This window comes from Podarcis erhardii (assembly GCF_964252035.2).
Source record: "Podarcis erhardii genome assembly, chromosome: 9".
Classification (NCBI taxonomy): domain Eukaryota; kingdom Metazoa; phylum Chordata; class Lepidosauria; order Squamata; family Lacertidae; genus Podarcis; species Podarcis erhardii.
In genome coordinates, this window is record NC_138512.1 from 47689173 (window position 1) to 47697013 (window position 7841).

Here is a 7841-nt window from a genome sequence, read left to right on the forward strand (position 1 = left end):
GGCTGGCACCTTTTGCGCCTCCCCTACTCACGGGGCGACCCAGTTTCGGGGATCCAGAGCGACGTGGGGTGAGCGGTGCGGTGCTTCGAATTGATTGTTTCTTTCACGGAGTGAAGCCACATTGCTGTTGCCGGAGAGCACTGACTTTTTCCTGTGGACAATTCGATTTTAAACAACTACCCGTGAGTAGAACAGAAAATTGGATCTATAAATGTCTTAATTTGGCACCGAAACGGGAAGGTTTTTTTTTTTTTTTCCATATAATTTTTATTATTAAACATAAAACAAGACAAACGACAACAACAACGAAAAATAATATATATATATACAATAGTTTCACATCATTTTCATCACTGCATTTTCTTTCATACTTCCCTCAGCTGTCCCGTAAATCATCCGTATTCATCACTTTCATTACGCATTCCTCAAACTTGTGTTGACATTATTTATCTCTTTTCCTCCTATTCCCTTTAATCAATACTTATTACTTTTTTACAGTGCTTCTTTAAATCCCTTAAGCGTCATCTTTCCTTTACTTAAACATTCCAGATACTCTACATATTTCTCCCAGTCCCCGATGAATTTTTGGTCTCTTAAGTATCTAATCTTTCCTGTCAATTTATCTAACTCTGCGTATTCTAACAATTTTGTTCTCCAATCCTCTATGGTCGGTATTTCCTGTTGTCTCCATCTCTGGGCCAATACCACTCTTGCGGCTGTGATTGCATATCTAAAGAATTTGCAGTCTTCCTTTTTTATTTCCTTTCCTATTAGTCCTAGTAAAAAGACTTCTGGCTCCTTTCTGAACGTATACTTTAAGATCTTCTTTAACTCATTGTATATTTTCTCCCAGAAGTCTTTCACCTTCCCACAGCCCCACCACATGTGATAGAAAGTACCCTCCTTATCCTTACACTTCCAGCATCTATTGCATGTCTTATACATCTTCGCCAATTTCACCGGTGTCATATACCATCTATAAAACATCTTCATCGTATTCTCTTTTAACGTCATACATGCCGTGAATTTTAAGCCCTCCTTCCATAATTTTTCCCATTCCTCAAATTGTATATTGTGGCCCACATCCTTTGCCCAACTAATCATTACCGACTTAACTTCTTCATCTACCAGATTCCAATCCAATAACAGTTTATACATTTTTGATAAATTTTTCGTATCATTACCTATAATCTCGCTTTGAAATAACGATTCTTTATCCATGAAACCTCGCTCTTTACTGTCTTTCTTAAACACCTCATTCATTTGGAAATAGTGCATCCAGTCATAAACATATTCCTTCACCTGCTCATACGGTTTTATTTTCCACTTTTCCCCTTCTTTATATAACAGTTGGTCATATGTTATCCATTTACTTCCCATATTTAATCTCTTTATACTCTTTGCTTCTAAAGGTGAAAACCAGCGTGGTGTTCTAGGTTCTAATAGATTTTTATATCTATCCCAGACCTCAATTACGGGACCTCGGAATATGTGGTTCTCAAAGCCCTTATGAACTCTCTTTTTTTCATGCCATAAATAAGCATGCCACCCAAATCTGTTGTTGAATCCCTCCAAATCCAACAGTTCGTTATTCTTCAATTTGATCCACTCTTTCGTCCAGCAAAGACATGAGGCCTCGTAATACAGTTTCAGATCTGGCAGGGCAAAACCTCCTCTTTCTTTTGAGTCTGTTAGCAATTTAAATTTAATTCTCGGTTTTTTGCCCTGCCAGATGCATTTTGAGATCACTCTTCGCCACTCCTTAAAGATCTTAGTTCCCTTAATTATCGAAACGGGAAGGTTTTAAACAGGAAGTCCGCCTTCCCCTTTTGTAAATAGATTTAAGCAAAGATGCTGCAAGCTAAGGTCTTGGAAAGTCTTCTGCAAAGGATTAAACTTCCATCGATTAAAACTATTAAACCCCCCTTGGAAGCAGGAGAAGAGGGGGAAAATTTTGGATCGCACAAGCCTGCAGGAGAGAGTGTTGAAAATTAAATCTATTTGGAATTGACGAATGACTGGCAGTATCCGGGACCAGGGAGAAGAGATGGTGGAAGAAGACTGCAAAAAGTTTTAAAGTTTATTTTCAGAAATAGAAATATTGTAAAATTACTGAGTGTTAGAAAAATGTTGGAATGAAATTTTATGGCTTTAGTTGAAATGTTATAAGGAGTTAAGCATAAATAAGCATTATAGTATTAATGGAAAATAAGGGTGAAAATGAGTTAAGATATTTATATGACAGAAAATAGAGAAAGATGGAAAGGAATTGCTGAAACAATTAATAGAAGTGGAATACAAAAAGGGAGGTGAGAGGAGGTCGATGAAACAAGGGTATGAAAGATAGACTACTGAAATGGTATAATGTATGTTTTTAAATTGTTTTTGTTTTCTTTTGTTTAGGTTAATGTTGTGTTTTGTATTGTTTATATATTGTATTGTATTGTTTTTTCCTTTTCTTGTTGTTGTTTTTCTTTTTGTCTTTTTTCTTCTCTTTCCTTTTTGTAAGTTTTAAAAGTAATAAATATTATTTTTTTAAAAAAAAATATTATTATTATTATTATTATTATTATTATTATTATTATTATTATTATTATTTTGCCACCCATCTGACTGGGTTGACCCAGCCAATCTGGGCAGCTTCCAACAAAATATTAAAAACACAATAAAACATCAGTCATTCAAAGCTTCCCTGAACAGGGTTGCCTTTAGATAAATAACGCCCCCCCCCCCCTTGGCAAAAGAGCTAAAATAACCATTTCTGTTTTCTGCTCAAGACAAAAGATTGTGTTTCAACTCCTCTGAAATCCATGATGCCTGTTTTAGCCATTACAGGAGACAAACTCATATTTAAGGACATGCAGATGTGACGGAAAACCAGTTACAACACCTCAGGGGGCTTGTACATGCTTCAAAATATATGTTTTCCTCACCCGTCGTTAGTGGGCTCAAAACGGTGAGACTCAAGTTATGCAAGAAGCATCACAACTCAGTGGTAGAGCATCTACTCTCTATTCAGAAGGTCCCAGGTTCCATCCCTGGCATCTCTCAATAGGGCTGGGGCAGAATCTCCCTGCTTGACACTTGTCAGGGAACTGCCATCGGAGCCAGAGGGAGAGGGAGGGCTCCAGAGGGATTCCAGAGAGCGTACCGGGAGGGAGAGAAGCAGCCCATCTTTTGGGGAAGGAAGGTGGCTCCATGACTCCTCGCCGGAGAGCAGCGGGGAGAGCACGGGTCCTCCGCTGCCCACACCCTCCCTGCGCAGAAGGCTTCCACGCAGGGAGAGTAGGCGGAGACTAGGTGTCAAAGAGCTTCTTTGCTGGAAGAAGTTCAAGAAACGCCCACTGACGCATTCTGCCAGCGATTGAGACAGACACTCCGGACAGAAAGGGTTCACCCAGGTAACTCAGCCAAGCGTGGCGCCGATTTACGCACGAGCAACCCCTAGAACCATTACAACACCCCAAAGAGCTACTGCAAGTCAATGAAGAGAATACTGAGCTTGATAGACAAATGGTTTGCCTTGGCATAAAACAGCTTTCTATGTTCCTAATTTCTAGTGTTACAGATTTATACAGAGTGCGATGTTTTAATAATTTTGGTCAGTTATATATGATTTCCATTTGCAGTACAAGTTGATACTATCCAAAAAGGTCTATAATATACATAGCCATTCTTCTTGTCATGTGTCTCTTAGCTTTCTTGTAAGGATTTCTTTCTTCAGATTTTCAGCTGATTTTCATTATTTTATAAGCATTTCTTTCTTTCTTTCTTTCTTTCTTTCTTTCTTTGAGTGGTGCTTTGTACTCATCACCCCCTGCTCCCACAAAAGCGTTATCATTAAAAATAAGTAAATGTCAGCATTTTTTTCTGGTAACAGCATCCGTTAGAAAGAGGAGGAAAGGGCAAAGTGTTGGTTAAAAAAGAAGTGTCCAATACATAAAAGGGATGAAGAATTTAAACAGATGGTATCATTGGACTATATATATATATATATATGTAAATATATATTGAAACAGCCTCCAACTCGGATTGTGAATATGACTCTCAAAGCATAACTGCAGACAGTTATAAAAATAAAGTGACTGTGAAGAACAGTTGCTCGGTTTCGTTTTGTGATAATGTGCTGTGCTGGTCCTTTAAACCTACAATTGGAAGTGAGGAGAGAGCAGAGGAGTTTTTAAACAGGAACTTGGCCATAGCACAAAGAGTGATAGAAACTTTCATGCTCAGTTTGTCAGCTTGCCAGTCCTACTAAACTGCAAATGCAGTACAATGCAGTACACCCACTCCAATGTAGTACATCTACAGCAATGTTGGATTTGGGCCATTAGTGTCATGGCAGCTATCCTTTGGAACTTTCTCCCTTTATTTATCAGTCAGGAGCCTTCTCTAGTGTCCTTTTGGCGTCTATTCAACACATTCCTCCTTCCACAAGCCTTCTAAGTGGAGACTTTTAATTCCTGTGGGTATCTGTATTGGATTTGAATGTAGATATGTAATTGTTTATTTCAGGGATTGGGGACCTGTGGCCCATCAGCCTTAGCCAGCATGTCTAATGATCAGGAAGGATGGGAGTTGTAGTCCAACAAATATCTGGAGGGCATTATGTTGGCTACCCAATTTAGAAGTACTTGTGCATGACCTCTTTGCATGCTTCTCAGCTTGTAAATGGGAGATGTACTCTAACAACTGAAGGGCCAAATGTTCCCCATCCCTGGTTTTTTATTGTAGAATTAACCTGTGGCCAAAGTATAATGCTTCTTTCTTGTGTCTCTTTTTGTACATTTTACGTAGAGTCTACAAAACAGAGAGAGTGGTTTCATGGAGAGAGGTAAAACAGATTTCAAAGGAAGGTGTGGGAGTTCAGTCTCATAAAATGATTAAAGAACTGCCTTGTAAAGATCACTTTGCTAAGAGAGCCAGCGTGGTGTAGTGGTTAAGAGCAGTGGACTCGTAATCTGGTGAACCAGGTTTGCTTCCCCACTCCTCCACATGCAGCTGCTGAGTGACCTTGGGCTAGTCACACTTCTCTGAAGTCTCTCAGCCTTACTCACCTCACAGAGTGTTTGTAGTGGGTGAGGAAGTCAAAGGAGATTGTTAGCCGCTTTGAGACTCCTTAGGGTAGTGATAAAGTGGGATATCAAATCCAAACTCTTCTTCTTCTAATCAACAGTGGGAACAAACACTGCTCACTCTGTTGTTTGGATTAAACTTAGCATATGCACAGGAGAAATATGGTACTATATCAGGCAGGTGTAGATGCTTGGTTGCACTTCTGCAGGGCCAGCTCAATGCATTTTGGCACCTGAGGTGAACCATAAAATGATGTGTGTGTCCCACCCACCTGCCAAGGAAGAAGGGTTGTGAGAGAAGGTGTACATTGTAAACAAGAGTAGAGTGGAGATCTGCACTGGGAACAGGGGAGGGGCAATCACATCGACATTACCTGATGGTTGAAGTGGGAATCAAAGGCTGTCATGGGGGTGTGGGGAAGAAGCCAACTGAATCATGCCAGGCATGTGTAGAGCCCAGGAGACACCAGAGGGCAGCCCCTGCCATTTCCTCCCTGGAGATGGGAGGAGACCAGCAGCGCCTCCTGTTCTCTGTGAGGTTACTGTAGAGGTGGCATTCTGGGGGGTGCTGAGGAGGAGGCAGATCCAGCCTCCAAGGTGTGTACCACAGCTGTCATTGATACAGAGACAGCGACAGCGGCAGTGCATTCCTTGGCAGCTGGATCTGCTGCCCCTGTGGATCCTGCCACCTGAGGCAGTCACCTCACCTTGCCTCATGGGTGGGATGGTCCTGCACTTCTGAATGCAACAGAATCTGGAAAGGCAACCAGTGAGGTACAGTTGGCATTGCCAATGATATTTACACACTAAACACAAATGACTTACCTACAGTTGAGAGTGAATCCATGGGGTAGATTTCCATTGGGTGCACATTGGTGTTACGCTATGGATGCAAACTGCATTCTGCCCTATTCATATCTGCAGTGTGGAGAGGTAAGACTGAAGTATCAGCATGGTGTTTCTTTCTCCCTTTTTAAAGTCATTCAATTTAATTATTTGGTTGTTAACACCTAGAGAAAAATGATGTGGCCTTCCCTTTGTTCAATAAAGTGCATATAAGTCTGATTTGTTCCCCGCTGACATAGTGATCCCTGAACACTTCATAGTATATTTATGCCTTCATTTCAGCAAACCTGTATGGAAAAACACAGTATGACTTGACATGAGTGGCTACTTTTTAATTGGCATTTATTCAGCTTTCTCTCTTTTCACACTTCTGGTTTATAAGTCTGTGTTAATAATTTCATTCCTTGCATTCAAAACACTTGACTTTGCTCTCAAGCTAACACACCTTGAGTTAATCAGGTTGTTCTCAACACAGGAGGGACCTTCTGGTCTGGATATCACGGGGAATTGATAATAAGCAGCATAATGGTTTCATTCATTATCCAAAGATAAAAAAATTCAACAGTGAAATGATCAGACTGTCCCCATTCCAGTTTCTATGACACCTGCCCAAATAATACACAGACTCCAGCAAAATATTTATTTATGGCCTTGCTTATTTATTCAGGTCATGTCACTGAGTCCTACGATTGTTAAAACATTCCCTTCAAAAATGTGACACTGGTTCACTTCCCATCAAAATGCATGGGTCTCAGGCAGGCAAAGCATTTTGAAGATCATGACCAAAGCATTTTAAAAGAAAACTGAAGTTAATGTGGGTTATTCTTGGAAAACTAAGCCTGCATCCCTATGTACCCTTTCCCTACGAACACAATGAAACTTACTCTTGAGTAGACATGCATAGGATTTCACTGTAGGCGACAGAGCTCTGGCTTTACACATGGTGGCGAGTGATGGCACGTTTCTGATGCGCCTAACCTCCTTCCATTACATGTGAACCAAAGCATCCAGATGCATGCAAAAGCATGTCCCACCTGTGCAATCCATCTGCCTTTTCTTGGTAGCCAATGCTTTAGGCTGCAGCCTAGAGCTTATGCACATATTATTTTTAATTTAATTTATTTCAAAACATCCTGTGCTGATAAGTGCCATTATGTACTTTAGCTGCTAAGTGGCATTGGAACTGTTGTGTCAGGGTAGAGTCAACTAATCTCTGTCGTTTCACCGAATCATAGAACTGTAGCATTGGAAGGGACCCAAAAGCTCTTCTAGTCCATCCTTCTGCAATGCTGGAATCTCATCTAGTTCATACATGACAGGAGGCCATCAAACTTCCGCTTAAAAACCTCCAGTGAAGGAGAGTCCACCACCTTCCAAGGGAGTCTGTTCCACTGTTGAACCGTTCTTACCATCAGAAAGCTATTCCCCTCAACGCTTCTGTAAAAGAGGAATGCAACATTTGTCCCGGCTAACCTAAATAGCCAGAACTATTTACGTTTTCAAGAGGCATAAATTGCCTTTGTTGTATTCTGTTCCCTTTTTTATGTTGTTGCAAGTCTGGATGCATTAAACAGATGCTTGATATATGTGACAGCAGAACAACTATCTCACCCCTCTGAGCTGGGGAGCCAGATGTCTGTCATGTGGATCTCAATGGACATGAAGCCTTGGCTCTGGAGCTTCTCTCTCAGTCTCCAGATGGAGGCCCAAGTGGAGGTGCCATTCCTTGCTTGACAGCTTAGCTAGATTATTCTATCACCAGACCACCAGGCCTGAATTCCCCCCTGGGGCCAGGTGCCATTCTTAAGGGAAGAAAGCTAAACATGTGGGAGAAGATCAAAGGGAGTGGACATGGTTTATTATTCTTGTTTCACTAAACATCCATTCACCTTCTGGTATAAAAAAGACAAGATAAAAATT